Here is a 14,205-nt window from a genome sequence, read left to right as displayed (position 1 = left end):
CTCAGTTAAACATATGATCTGCAAATTTTCCATTTCATCAAATCCTGCTAATAGAATTCTACAATCTGGTAGTTTAAACTGCAAGTTAGAAAAAGCCAGGGAAACATTTGCTTTGGCACTGGCAGGTTCTCAGATTTTTCCAGTTGGAACAATGATAAATGACTTAACCCTGATCATTTTTCTGAAAGCTGATTTTTTTTGTTTGACATTTATTTACAGTTTCTATAAACACTAACACCTATAAAACATGGTTTACTGTTTGATTGCTTGGCGGACAAGCAAGCCTTAAATACATAAATTATGAGCACCTAGTTAATGAGTGACATGACGGACATGAAGTTTTATTTACCATTGGCATGAGCCTTCATATAAAATTAGTGGCATAAGAAAGCCAGGTTTTGTGAATGCACATAGTCATACCTATTCATTGCCTGACTTTTTTTTCCTTTTTTTTTTTTTTTAAAGACTTGACATAAGACTGTGGCCTATGTGTAATTTCATTGCCTGGAGCAAGGTTAGGGGAAAGCCGCTCCATCTGGCAATTTCCCTTTGACTGGCACATAGTTAAACAATGATGCAGTTTGACAAATTTCAAACCCTGCTTATGAAAAAATAACATAAACACAATAGTCACTCTGAGTAGATTGTCCACCTGTGCAAGCGGGCATGAAGTGTTAAGTAAAGGCTGCTGGTAATGAATAAAGATGCAGTGCATAGTTGGATTAGGTCGTTCCAAATGTAAATCACTGTCAGATAAAGCACTTGTGTTTACATGTAGCATTAATATTTTGATCAGTATGTTTAAGAGAATTAGCTTCTTAATGCAGATGTTCTCATTTGGACCTTCACACCCGTAGCTTCAGCCAACTCCTTTACCATCAGTTATGTCAACATGTCATAAATCTTAGCTGCTTTAACTTCTATTTTAAACAAAGCTTTGTTGTAAAATTTGGAGGCGTGTTTCCTTCGGGTTTTATTTTTGGCAAATTTCTTGTTTTTTTGTTGAAAACCTGACACATTAATGTCCAATTAACCATCTTTGAGTATTTTACTGACAAGGATCCCAGCAGCAATCAAATGCCTTTTTATTGTAAGAACCCCCTGCCCCCCCATTCACCCAGCTGTATCCATTATGTGAACAAGAAGTCTTTATAATCTTGATGCACAAACAATAAAGGCATTACATTTAGCGGAAACAAGACATATGTCTCAACAGCTACACACTCTATGCCCTTTCAGATTACATACTGTAAGGGTAAATACACACATGCTCAAAAAATGGGATACACTGAGATTCCAATAAAAAATTCGCAGGCAGATTTTTTTCATTATCACTACTTTCTTTTTTAAGAAGAAATAACTTGAATAGGTCAACAGTTATTTTAACATTGGTGTCCCTACTAGGGTAACTGCTAGGGGACAGGACACCTTTGATAAAATGCAGCCCACGCATACACAAAATGCTGCAAAATCTCTTTTAGGTCACTGTGACTGTGGCAATGGTGGTATTTAATGAACTTCACAGGTTTGTCCATTATGAAGTGAACGTTACCCATTTTTAATTAGTAATTTTATATTTTCTCAAATTTCACTTTAATTTCTTCTAATAACTTTTAAATGTTGAGAGAGAAATAGAAATCTCATAAGAAAGCATACAACAATGTAGATCATAACAAATCATTTTTTCCTGAAAGATTTATGCAGCAAACAAGATAATCCACAACATTTATTTTCTGAAATTTTGAAGAAAAAGCAAGAAAGAAATATTTTTGTATCTTAGATGCTTTGTGTTTCATTAAAAAAAAAATATTTTTCATACTCCATAACAATAGAATTCTAAAATTCAATGAAATATTGGTATTCAATATATTTTCTAATAGCAATTTGTAAAAACTAGACAGGCTCCTATCAATATTCTCACACACCACAAACATTGTCAAGAATTAATACAGACTTTACAGGCATGGTGCTATCTGCAAAGACCATCTTAACCTCTCCAGAGCTTCTTTGTAATGTCAATCAAAGTATTAAAGTAATTAAAAATAAATTATTTAAGAACCTAATTACTGTAACAGTTTTACTGTTTTTCAGTACGAACATCAGTGAAAGAGCTTAAAGACCCAAGGTATCAAAAGAGCATATCAAGAGCGAAAGACCCAAGGTATCAAAATTTGGCAACAGGGATTTTTAGGTCATACATCAGTCATCACGATAATCATCTGAGAGTTGTGGAATACAGATCCATTGCAAGGAAACAAATGTCTTTTGAGCCTCATTTCAGTGGCTGGAAGACAATCAAATTGTGCAGGCTATTGACATCCTTTTGGATAAAAGGAGGGCGAACAAAACAAGTACCACATTAAAGATACTCTAAAGGAAATTGGTATGATGGGACAAAATGGACATCCTCCCTTTATCCCCAAAGTGAAAGGAACTTGATTTTGAAAGAAAGACACAGAAGATGATTTGGTGTATCAGGGTTGTAAATGTCCTTTTAAGTATATAAGAAATAAGAAAATATGTACCTAAAGCAGTGTAAGAAAAGTTGCCGTGGAAGGCAACTTTCTTTCCCAGGGAAGAAGGGCTCACATGTTGTATGGATCATTTCCTCTGTCTGTAATAGAAGCTGAAACCAAGAAATAATAAAGAGTGGAAATCTGAAAAAAAAAAATGTCATAAAACTAGAGTCTTACTCTGGTTGCAAGCTAGCAAAACATTATGCAGCTACTGGACTGAATTCCTGATCAATTCCACCACCACTTCTGTACCAGCAATACTGCTACTACCTAGGAGATGCTGCTTTAAAGAGATTAAGGAATACGACCAAGAAATTGTAGTGCCAATGATTACATCAGAACTTTTCCTCTCACTTTGAACATTTATTTGCCAAATGATTTTATTCGTTTGTGTCTTTGTGTCCACAGATAACCTGGAGCTCTCTCAGGGGGAACGACCTTTTCTGAGTTTAGCAACTGTTTTCAGTGTATTCATTTTTAACAGACCTGAAATTGGTGAGAGCATGTTCTAAATATCGAAAGCTGTGGGAGAGACACCCTTCTTGGCTAGCTGAACAAAACTCATTTACCCAGAGATAAAACTGGAAGATGAGAACCACTTTCTGCTGGCACCAACTTCTGAATGTACAGTCCTGACACAACTGCTACATTGTAGTCTGTTACCTGCAGTGTATCTGTGGAATTAAGTTTCTTGTATTTTAGGAAAATAGTTCAATATATTCTTCATGGCTGCAATGGAAGACATCCATAGTCAAGAGTGTGGCTGCAGGGATGGCTGCAGAAACTGAAAACTTCAAAGGAAGTTGCTGAAAACTTCAAAGAAAGACAAAACAAATGTATGTTTTGATGAGTGGCACGTCTCCTCATGTTTAACTTCAGAGTGTCATTAAAATAAATAAATAAATAAATAAATAAATAAATAAATAAATAAAGGAAAAGCTGACATATAGACACTAACAATTAGGAAAGAAAATCAAAATACTACAAAAATGGCAAACAGCAGTCCTCACTCTCTTACTTGAATGCTGGAAGTTTATTATTCAAAAACATCAGAAACATTAAAATCAGTCTGTTGCTTTGCAATTACAAACACTGTACAGAATTTCATGAATTGTCCGCACTTCAGTGAGAAATCAAACTCAGATGTGCTGAAGTCCTAAGTATCAGTATTTTATTTTCCAAAATTATCTTAGTGAACTACAAGACAAAGCTGAATAACGTCTCACTACTCCTTCTGACCCTTCATATGCATCCTTCAGATGCTTCCTCAGAGCCACGCTCTTTGATTTTTTCCCTTTCTGTCAACTTTAGCACATCCACACACAAATAAACAAATGAAAAAACCACCAAAGGCTGCTCCCCTGCTCCAGTTTCACTACTAGAAAGCTCTAGAATGTTCTCTAGTGTGGTGAGAAAAATCCTAACACTCATAAATCTGCATTGTCACTCTTGCAAGAGAAAGAGCGCTCCCTCTAACACGCAGATACTGATTTAAGTGACTGGAAATGGAATGAAAGCCTTTGAAGCAAATGTCTACATGAAGAGAAATGATTATAGACTTGTAAAAACAAAACTGAGAAGCCAGGGAAGCTGGTGTCACAGAAAGCATGTGTGGGACCCGTATATACGGCAACTATACAAACACTGTTCATGCCTATCTCGTAAACCCTAAAGTACAACCTTATCATATCTTGTTCGGTGTGACCTGAAGCTGCACAAGTAGTTCCACATTTGAATCTGCCGTTGACAGGAAACTATCCTTCAGATATCACACGTCTACTTCTGCTCATAAAAAATCTCTTCTGATATTCCACCATGCACAATTAGTTCTCACTCCTACCACTTGGCTTTTAGCTCAAGCAAACATAAAATCAAATAGCACCAATTTCAAGTCCAAGGAGACCTTTTATTCTCTTCGTCTTCTTCACTTCATATATTTGATATTTATGCTTTCATTTTCTGACCTTCCAGCTGCTCTGTGGTCTCTCTCTGATCTTTGAAATGGCACCACAACAGTTTTAATTTTATACAACTGCTTTATCATGTTTTACTACTCTGAAATCTATGTTGAGATGTCAAGTTGATACACAAAAGATTTGATCTGTTTTTACTCCTTGACTGATCTCAGTGCTCCATGAGATAACTGTTGCTCTTCCATTTCTATATTTTTTTTTTCAATTAATAAGCCAATGAAAAATGTGATTATTTAAAAAACAAAACAACAACAGAAAAAAGGAGGATATACTCTCTTAAAGGTAACATATCAAAACATCTAAAAAAAGTATGCCCCACAGACTCATACTCCAAAGGTTTCAAAAAATACAGTAAATACAATAGATACATATCTAGACAGTATTGTTTAAAAATATATTTGGGAGAAACAAATTCTTCCACCCTATGATGCTCAAAATGCAGATTCCTAAGTCTTCCTACTGCCTGGAATGAAATCAAGTCACTTAACACTTGTTGTTGGTTATGCTAATCCTTTAATATTACTATTTATTCCAGCTAAGAAAAACGGGCTAAGCCAGCTGTTCAAAATATCAGCATTTTAATGTTCCCTATGTTGGTGTAATATTTTATCACCTGTTCTTTATGTTCTGTGCCTTGATTCATACATAAAATGTATACGTCAGAGTTACTTGTGGGGATAGCTATCAGTTTATACTGATTTAAGACTGCAATAAAAACTGCATAACAGTCTGAAAATATATAAAATGTTAGTGAAAAGTTTTCTAGTTGCTTTCCATTTAACATTATAAGAAAGCCTCCTTAGGGAGCTGTCTGAGGATGACATAGAACCATAGAATATCCCAAGTTGGAAGGGACCCGTAAGGATCATCAAATCCAACTCCTGGCACCACAAAGGTCTGCCCAAAAGTTTAGACATAATACATTTTGATTAAGATACAATACAACAAACCATTTTAGGAGAAGTTTTTTTCCAAAGACCTTTATAGAAGTAGTTTTACAATCTGATTTTTGTTCAACGCTGGTGTGAGCGAGCAGCTATAGTGGAGTTACCACATAAAACATTCAAAATCAAAAACAAGGTATTCAAATATTTGCACACATGCATTACAGCCTCAGTGATGGTTCACATGAATACGGCAAGTTTCTTCTAAAATCACAACAACACAACTTTAAAAAAATCACAACTTAAATCACACCAACGAAGTTATAAAGCTACAAAAGCTGACCTGAATACAACCTGGGCCCACAAGTATCAGTTGCTTCACCAGCATTCCCCTACCACATTTGCCATTTCAACAGGCTTATTTTGTAGCCAAGGTGCAGCTGAGGGGAATGAAGTCTTCTCCCTACGCATTTGCACAAAAGAGCATAAGGTATTCACCCCTGGAAGCAGAACCATGCTGAGAGCAGGGGAGGAAGGAAGAGAGCACCAGCAAGCACGTGCACTCTGTTAGTCTTCCACGTGGCCTTATGAAATGCTGCAGAATCCAATCCACATAAATTTCCTGGAGCTACCCTGATAGCCTGCAGCATTATATGAAACATTTTGTTTTAAATATCACTTGCCCATCTTAAAATCCTAAAATATATTATTGTTATCATAGGAAAGTAATTTTACAGCTGAAAACAGTATGGGTGACTTTTCAGAGAAAGGAGTAGATTAGCATTACTGAAAATAAACAACATTTTTGTGGTATTAACTTGTTTGGGAGAAAAAAAAATAAAACCTCTACTAAGCTTTCAAATTCTTGTTTAATCACACAATAAAGGTAGAGCATAGCTGAATGCATTGCTTTTCTATCAGTTCTCTTTGCTTGAGTGTCATGTCAACCCATGAATGAAAAGTAATGGATGCACACAGGAAAAAGAATGCAAGACATTAGCCCTCCAAAGAAAATGGAGGAACTGAGTTTATAAGGAAATAAATGATCCTGGTAAGTTCCTACCCAGCCTATTTATTCTTATACAATGTAGAATGCATCAAAGTTAACTAATCACTCTGTAGTAGCAAGCCAGTATGAATATGGGATTTGTTGACTCTGTCTTCACTAGTAGAATTTGCTATGTTTTTATATAAATTCCTTAATAAAAACTTCAATAAAAAGTGATGTGTTGCATTCCATTCACCTATCTAAACATAAGGAATTAGCGCTAGTAAGTTATCAAAATCTCCAACTATTATACAAATATTGTGGTTCCAATGAAAAGGCCGCAGAGTACTACAAACTATTTGCCTCCATCCCCTGCTAATGACAAAGAATTACTATCAATGTTATTATTTACTTACAGTAACAGACAAAAGATACTGATCAGGACCAGAGCCTGTAGTAAGTGCTCTACAAATACACAAGACAAAAAAACCACAAAACTGCTACTTGTTTTGTTCCTTTGCGTAAGCACTGATTCATAGGGAAGTCACATAAGAATGAGAGAGTACTAGCCTTTTAGTGCTTCAACAGGTAGAAACCTGTATAGATTGGAAAGCTTGTGTGTTCTATAAAAATTAAGTATGCACTTCAACCAATGGATTTCTAAAATTCTTCTTTTGTTCACTTCCAGTAACTACCTGGGGAAATTCCTAAAGACTTCTATTAATGCTGATGCGAAAGCAGCACTACTGTTATGGAACAACTGAATTTCTTCTCAGATACCACTTTAACATAGACTTGCACCTCATTGTTGGGTACAGAATCTTGCAAAGTTCCTAACCATGCTTGCTATACTATATTCTTCTCATTTTTTTTTCACCCATTTGTAAATGTGTTTGCACAAATATTTGGTTGTTATGTTTACTTGATGTTGCACACAAAGGAAGACAAATACATTAAGCTACCACCTGAAAAATCAGCTTGTGTCACAACATTTATAGAGATCTTGAATTAATTTCATACTATCTCAATATAATAACTAATACCTAGTTAAAATTTTCCAATAATAATCAATATTAATGTTCCAGGATAAGCTTCCTGCAACAACTTTCTACAACAGTAAGACTATTAATGACATAAACAAGATTTCCTAGTTACATAGTGCATGACCCCTGCAATTTATTTAATGGTAACAAGAATAATAAGGATATTTTGCTAAAACAGATGCATTTATGAGCTCTTTGATTACACCTTCAATAAAGATATCACATATCGCTCAAAATACATAATCCTTTATTTTTCTGACTAAAATCATCCATCATTAATTTTGTGCAATTAGAAAGTGCTAATTTATTTATTTTAACCAAACCTCTTGTTCTATGACTCACCTACGTGAAAAAGAACAGTAGCATTCTACCTCATTGCAGCTCTGTACAGGCTAATAGCTGGTCAGTGATACAGACAGGACAACATTATCCACACATTAGTGAATTGAAAAGCAGATGAAATATTAGAAGAGCTCAGCAATATACATCAGCATTCAAGCACAGCTAAATACAATCCAATGGTACAGAAGGCAAATTTTGTGTACAAAATGCAATGTTTCTTCAGACGACCAGTCCCAAAGCAGCTGTCCATTCAAAGCTTTTCTGGAATCCCCCTAGAAACTTGGTCTTCTTAAATGCTCATATTTAAATAAAACTGAATATGAAAAGCTATCTCTTGGTAGGAAATTGAATTCAACATAGAACTTACCTAATCAGGTAATCCTTGCCTAGGCAAAGTTCTGACTGAAGTCAAGATGTTTTGTCAAAGGACACCAGTGACTCAAACTGTGCTTAAGCAGGAGGGACTTTTATTTGGACTTTCTGAAAGTCCAAATAAACCAAACACTTCCCAAGGCATGTGAACTCCTCCAAACACAACTGTTGTATAGAGTTTTCTATCAAATCATATATTTTGTTACATAACTGCCTGTGAAGGTTTTGTCAGTGATGGGAGTCAAAACCTTCTGCACAATCAGCCAATTTCCATTATTTCAATAGAACTAACAAATATGAATACTGGAAATCTGCAATTTTCGCAGCTCAATGCAGAGAACAGTGCAAGAATAAAACTCACAATCAACTTAAATATCCTGTCAATTTGAAATATATTTGCTAACCTTCTGATGAAGTGAACATTCTTGTAGATTTTTCCAAATGACATGCTGCTTCTGTTGAAAATTCTAGCATTTTTGAACAATCTTATGAGTCCTTCATGGCTAGAAAAAAAGCACAGATTAGCTGGGAAAGGAAAGATATAACTTAATAGTATGATGAAGCAATCCAAGAAAGCTTTTTTTTTTCCTTATTTGAAAAACGGACTGTTAAATATACCACCACCAAAAAAAAAAAAAAAAAAAAAAAGTACACTTAGCATTTTCCTTAACTGTAGATTTCAGTAAGTACTGCTCAGTATTGACAAATCACAGTTGTTCTGTACCTGAAATAAATTACACTAATTTTATGTTTGATCTTTCCCTCTGAACTTTTTGTAAAGGCTAACATGACTACAGATGCTTCATTACTCTGAAGAAAGACGTACAGTATTTCATCACCTGTTATAGTCAGCCTTTCCCCACATTTACTCTATGAACAGTAACTAGGTCTTACCATGTGTCAGTAAAAAACTTTACTCTCTTTTGTCATATTCTCTACTCTGACAAAATATTCGTCAATTGACCATTCTTTCTCAGTCCAAATTTATTTTCACTGGTGTAACGAGAGATCAAGATCTACAAGGAGCAGCTGAGGGAGCTCGGATTGTTCAGCCTGGAGAAAAGGATGCTCAGGGGTGACCTTATCACACTCTACAGGTACCTTAAAGAGGCTGTAGCGAGGTGGGGGTTGGTCTATTCTCCCACGTGCCTGGTGACAGGACGAGGGGGAATAGTTGAAAGTTGCACCAGGGGAGGTTTAGGTTGGATATTAGGAAGAACTTCTTTACCGAAAGGGTTGTTAGACACTGGAACAGGCTGCCCAGGGAAGTGGTGGAGTCACCATCCCTGGAGGTCTTTAAAAGATGTTTAGATGTAAAGCTTAGTGATATGGTTTAGTGGAGGACTCATTAGTGTTAGGTCAGAGGTTGGACTAGATGATCTTGGAGGTCTCTTCCGACCTAGATGGTTCTGTGATTCATACCCGTTTCAGTAAGTTATCAACGAATCCAAAATATGGGATACATCTAGCCTGGCCTTACACGTTTCATATCACACTCTTAACTTTAACCATAGCTGCTTGTTGTATATACCATATGAAAACAGTGGTTAGGCAATTTTACACTGACACCTCTTAATTAGAGGCCTACAAACAAAATTGAAAATTTGGTATATTCTTGCAGAATTAAGATATCAAGCAATTACACACAAGAAACTTCAAACAACAATTTAATGGTACCTATTTATAAGTTTCAGTGTCCTGATATGCAGAACCTATTGGGAGAAGCAAGGTTTGTTGTACAGGATATATAAAATCTTGTTTTGCGGGGATGAGGGAGTTGCGACTACCAACAAAGCCTTCCAATTTCCTATAAGGCAGGTAGCTACTTTGCTGGGGAAACAAGGAAAGAACCCAAAACACTCAAGAGGCATCATAAATGCTAGGCATCTTTTCCTGGGTTCTTCTTGTATGAACTGAGCACATCACTGTCACTCTGCATAAAGAAATGTTTTCATTCACACAGTTGTATTGGTAAGGATATTAGTTTTGCTGATTATTGTTCCAAACAACATTCATACCCTACAAGCATTCAGTAGTGTGGCAAGGCTGTATACATGCCTATTTATCTTAGATAATTTTAACTTTCACAGATTTCCCAGATGAGTATTAAATACAATATCAAATGATCATTAGGAAACACATACCACAGTTATAAGCATGGGCAATTGTTTCCAAATGTTTTGTAAATTATCAGCACTTCGGTTTCAAACGTAAAATACATTTAATTATTCACACTTAAAAAAAACTTACATTGAGGCACCAGAATGAATGGAAGTAACTTCTCCAAAGGTAGCACATTCCAACATTTATGGTAGAAAATATTAAGAGATGGTTTAGAGACTCTTTCACTAGTATTTTATTTTATTTTTGGAGATTCATACTGCTGTCTGCTCTTGCTAGTTAGATTATGAATTTCTTGGGGCATGGATTGTCTTTTATTCTATGTCTGTACAATGTCTAGGGCTGTAGGGCCTCATCTCAGCTGGGACCTTAAGGCACTAATGCTATAAAAGTATTACTAACAACAGTAAAGCAGTTCTTTGATCGCACTGAATTTTGAGAACTTAGTGGAGCAATGGTTCAAAAATAAGTAGTGACCTGCCAGAACCTTATTTATCATAGTTCAGCCACAATCTGCCAAAGCAATGCAAAGCATTAAATTCCTCCCTGATGAAACACTACCTGTTTAAATGGGGTTACTGGAAGAGTGAATACAGCACCCTGTATAGAAAGATACTCAAGATTAATTTGTAAGCATATAAAGAAACAAACATAAATAAATAAATAAAATAAAAGATTCTCATTTAGTTGTAAACAAATGGTTAGCTCTTTGAACATTCAACAATAAATTGATTGTACATGTACATGCAGAATATAGACTGGCTTTTTTCCAGTTCTACAAAGTCCTAATTAGTGGTGTTGAAACTGTGTATTTTTGTAAGTGATTAGATTGTTACAGGGATCCATACAGAGTTAAGAAAAAGTGCAGATGATTACTGATTACGGAAATGTTTACTGGATCTAAATGAAGTGACCCACATAGCTCCTTGGTATCCTTTTACCTCAGAGTATTGCAAAACATATCCACACAGCAGCTAATGTCACCATTTGTCTGCCCAAAGTAACTGTTTCTATTTCAGTCAGGTTCCTAAACCATTTTAAAAGTTTTTTTTGAGGCTTCTTAGGATTTGCTGCAATAGCAAATTTCCTTACAATCATGGCTGCTTCTATAAACGTTGTCCTCTTCCTTATGTATTTTGCCTTGCACTTAGAATTCAGATGAGGATGGGGCAGAGGGTTTGGAGCAGCCCACACCACACAACAGCACTGGCCAATGGTGGTTGGGCACAGAAATGCTGTAGACTCTCCAGTCCAGTCTCTATCTCTCGTTATTACATCAGAAGTGTTGATACTGTCCCCTTCTAATCCAGCACTCTGCTTACCTTTACAGAAATCTAGAGCCTATCTTGAAGATGTGGGACAAGCCTTACTTTTGAACAGTCTGGATTAAAGCTTCCCAGTACATGAACAGGACTGCTCAGGATCTTTGCAATATACTCCTTGGCAGGAAACTATTTAGCTGCTCAAGTTTCTTTAACAATCAGACCTACACACCATTTTCTGTTTTTAAAGAAAACATTATTTATTAATAGGTCTTGAGCAGTGACTGTCTAAATATAAAAAACTAGACTAAAGAGAAATTTGGAATCTAACTCAAACTATTAAAAAAAAAAAAAAAATCTAAACGTAGTCTTCACCAAAATTTTGAACCACAGTTTACAATTCCTGTAGTCCAAAGTCTGACTACAATTTTCAGAGTGTGGCCAGGAACCTAGGTATTGTCCCATCTACCAGCTAATGCACCCCCCAGATGAATAATAAGAAAAAGTAAATTAAAGTAAAAGAGCACCACATGGTACATCTCTGAATAACCGGATCTTCCTCAAGAGTATGTTCATAACATCCCCAAAATACATGTTCCTCAAAAACAAATAATATCACCCAGACATATTTATAAATGCAGAAATGAACTCTCTGGTTTTTTCCTGTCCACTTTGGAAGGAAAGCACGCTTATTTTGCTACAACTAATATATCCAAAACCAGAATTAATTAAAATTAAACCAACACATTTAAGTTTAGCAAGAAAAAGGACTGCAGACTTGTGTGCTACAGTATATAGAAACTTTGGAAGAGAGCCAGCATCTCAGCACCATGGCAAATCAGCTGACAATCACTGAATTACCTGAACCGCTTTCATTCTCTACTGCCTTGTGACAAGCTTCCATTGTAAAATCACATTATTAGAAATTGTCTGTTTTACAGAGTGGTTAAAAAGAGAGACAGAGAGAGAGAGAGAGAACACAAGCATAATTTTTTAGGGCTCACTTAAGCAAACTCAGAATGTAGAGGGCTTTCCCTCCGCCCCCCCCCCTCCAGTAATTGCTATTTAAAGATCATTTGAATGACCTTCTAGTACATCTTAGCCATCTTTTTATTTACTTGTCTGGTAAAACCCAATCCTTCATCAGGCCAAATAGTCAAAGAGATGGAAAATTTAAACCTTTCCAGCTCCTGAAGGAAAGTTTCTCCCAACAGCTGTCTTGCTTTATGAAAGCATGAAGTCAGTACATCCAATCTCATGCTATCAATCACACAGGCTGACATTTCCTGCAAACTGTGTCCACAAGACAAACGGGGAAAGAGAACCTAAAAGGAACAACAAATTGCCAAAAAGCAGATGGAATTATGTGCTCTTGTTTATATTTGGCTGTTCAAATGAGCCTGGTCTAAATGCCTTCCCCTTCAGAATTATAGCACTAAGCAGTCATTTGCATCACTGCTGAAAACACCTGACACTCGTATTAAGAAATATTGGGTTTAATTGCAGTCCATTAAAATGTGGAAATGTCTTCAATGTAGGATTAATGATTTAAGTGAACTGTCGGCTTTTAGAGTATTTTTAGGCCCTCCTCCTGCAGATGCAAACATCCTCTTGCTTCCCCCACCCCTCCCTGAACTTTTGCAAAAAAGGTCTGCCACATGTTTCTCATCTCCTGGCTTTAGGTAAGTAGCATTTAAAATGACTCTGAACATCAAGCATCTATGATTTGTGACTTTGAGAAGAGTGTTTGTGTACACAAAGGGATGTTAAATTGTTGTTTTGACTTTAATCTAAATAATTTTCATTTCCCCTTACAGTGAATATTTTCTACACATACCAAAACAGGATTTTGTTTTTGTCAGTTCTTATACGTGCACAAGTATGAAGTTACACACTGGTTGGAATGCACTGACCGCTAGTACTCAGTTTATGACTTTACTTTCTACACAGTTAGGTTTTGCTCCAGACACAAAACTAGCAGTTGGATTTCGGCTACACTGGCATTTAAGTCCACATGTGTGCACACAGAGCAAAATGAGGGTAACAGCTGTTGTTGCTGACAATTGTAAAATCACAGAAAAAAATATACAATGCACTGAATACTGTAAACACTGTAAATATAGATGCTTTAATTTTTTTGCTAAATAAATAAATAAATCTGCTCCTTGAGCTGGCGCTCAAGGAAAGCACATGTAGGAAGGTAGGTTGCAACTGAATTGAAGCTTAGCTCAGAGATGGCTGTCCTTTTGGAAAATATGACCATTCCAATTCTTTTAGTATCATTAAGCCTTTTTCTTCAAGTAAGTGGCAGTGTCACAATTCTACCTCAGTACCACTAAATAGAGAGCAAAGAATTTCTGAACATATCTGACCACATTTCTCTTTACACATTTTGCCATGCTGACTACTGCTGCAAATATAACACTCTTGATCCTGAGCATCCTGACAGCACTGTCTTAGTGCTGTCTGGACTTAGTCCCAACACAACTGACATGAACTTCAGGTTCCTAAATAAAAAGAAATAACTGAAGCTAGAATGTGCTCCCCAGGTACCCAACAGGACTTGATCCTGTGTGTTGGATGCCTTCAGGGCCATCTTCTTCACCTCTCTGATAGAGGATTATCTCTAATTTCCATCAGTAAGAACAATTATTTTTTTTTAAAGCAGCATGTTCAGTGATAAAATGACTGGAGATAAGGCCAA

The 14,205-nt window shown here is 36.1% G+C and overlaps 1 long non-coding RNA gene across 7 annotated transcripts in view; it reads right to left on the bottom strand.

Annotated features, from left to right (window-relative positions):
- LOC137862458 (uncharacterized) overlaps positions 1-9,148 on the bottom strand; it is an 82,099-nt gene extending 72,951 nt beyond the window's left edge. For all 7 annotated transcript variants that reach the window (XR_011100293.1, XR_011100291.1, XR_011100296.1 and 4 more), the window contains exons 1-2: positions 9,013-9,148; positions 8,523-8,621 (exon numbers count right to left, since the gene is read on the bottom strand). This is a non-coding gene — a long non-coding RNA (uncharacterized lncRNA). The remainder of the gene's footprint in view (positions 1-8,522; positions 8,622-9,012) is intronic.
- Between the last annotated feature and the right edge of the window lie 5,057 nt (positions 9,149-14,205).

The sequence above is a fragment of the Anas acuta genome, chromosome 11, assembly GCF_963932015.1.
Source record: "Anas acuta chromosome 11, bAnaAcu1.1, whole genome shotgun sequence".
NCBI lineage: Eukaryota > Metazoa > Chordata > Aves > Anseriformes > Anatidae > Anas > Anas acuta.
Note: the sequence above shows the minus strand (reverse complement) of the source record. Positions and strands in the feature narration are given on the sequence as shown.